The sequence below is a fragment of the Sapajus apella genome, unplaced genomic scaffold, assembly GCF_009761245.1.
Source record: "Sapajus apella isolate SASKATOON/1434 unplaced genomic scaffold, GSC_monkey_1.0 scaffold8, whole genome shotgun sequence".
Lineage (NCBI taxonomy): Eukaryota > Metazoa > Chordata > Mammalia > Primates > Cebidae > Sapajus > Sapajus apella.
The window spans coordinates 17,485,063-17,486,807 of record NW_022436948.1 but is presented as its reverse complement, the minus strand read 5'-3'; positions in this window follow the sequence as shown (position 1 = coordinate 17,486,807).

Genomic DNA, 1,745 nt, shown 5'->3' with positions numbered 1-1,745 from the left:
TTTGGTGGCTATAAATGTGTGGGTTTTTTTTAACGTTGTCTTATTATTATTGTATAAAAAGCAAAGCTCCCATCCAGCTGCTTCATTAACATCCTGGATTATAGGTGAAATAATGAAACTCTGCTGGAGTGAGCATAGGATCTTCTACAGTGTGGGCCTTTGATTTTGAGGACTTACAGGATATGATTTCAAGATTACAAAGCTGTGTTACAAGACAATGCATCAAAGCATAAGGAAAAACATGGAACAGGATATAACTGAATTAGTCCATTCCCTCACTATCTGAAAATATTCAGGTAGTTCTTTATAGTAGTGAGGGAATGGACTAATTCATCAAAATATTTTTTGATAAGAGAAAAAAGGGGGGAAGGCATTATTTTTAACCTCCTTTTATTACAAAATGCTCAAAGCATAATAGCTGACATGCCAAATAAAGGCTTTGGCAGATGATTATTAAAAGCACATGGACTCAAAGGGCTTGTATGAGTCGAAAAATGACAAGTCAATACCAGCTACATCATATTCCTCTGTATTTTACTAATTTCCATTACATGGAATCATGAATGATAGTATTCTTAAACTTCATGCTACAACTTAAATTTTTATTATAAGCCTGATTTTGATCCTTTAGTATTAGAAAGAAAGGCAAAAATTATTTTCTGACCATAATACTAAATAAATTACCATTATTATTAATATATATAGCAGTGATTGAGAAAATTTAAAATTAATTTTATATAGTAAGCTACACTTTTGATTTATCAAGTATTTTCTACTGCTTTATGACTGAAATACTTGCTCTTCCTTGAAACACACACTTAAAAAAAGTTACAACTTCTAGAAATGTTTAACTTCACATTCGAACTTAGATTTCCTATCTGGCTAACTGTTCCTCCAAAAATAGGATATAATGAGAAGTGGTTGTTTCTTCTTACTGAAGTTGAACATAGCATGAAGTAACCACAAGCTACCTGAGGTTTGAGTTCATAAATCTTATGTTCATAACAACAAGTACACCTGTTAATTCGTACCTCTACACACTTTTTGATCCATACTTCTTCTAGACTCAATATTAACATAGTTTTACTACGAGTCCAATAAGATTAAATTTAAGATCAAACTATGAACATAGCAGACACTTAAGAAGAGGGCTCAGCTGACTTTTCTTCTAAAGAGCCAGATAGTAACTATTTGAGGTGCAGAAGAGCACATGGTGGCCTCTGTCACAGATTCTCCTTTGATTTTTTAATTTTTATTTTAGGTTTGGGGGTGCATGTTAAGGTTGTATTCATATGTAAACTTATGTCACAGGGTTTTTTTCTACAGATTATTTCATCACCCAGGAATTAAGCCCAGTATTCAATAGTCATCTTTTCTGCTCCTCTCCTTCTTTTCACCCTCCACCCTCAAGAAGACTGTGTTTGTTGTTTCCTTCATTGTGTTCATAAGTTCTCGTCATTGAGCTTCCATTAAAAGTGAGAACATGTGGTATTTAGTTTTCTGTTCCTGCATTAGTCTGCTGAGGATAAAAGCCTCCAGCTCTGTTCACGTTCCCACAAAAGATAGGATCATGTTCTTGTACTACAGCTACATAGTATTCCATGGAGTATATATATGTATCACATTTTGTTTATCCAATCTGTCATTGATGGGCATTCAAGTTGATTCCATATTTTTGTTATTGTTAATATACAATGAGTATACAATATTAATATGCAATGAATATACGTGTGCATGTGTCTATA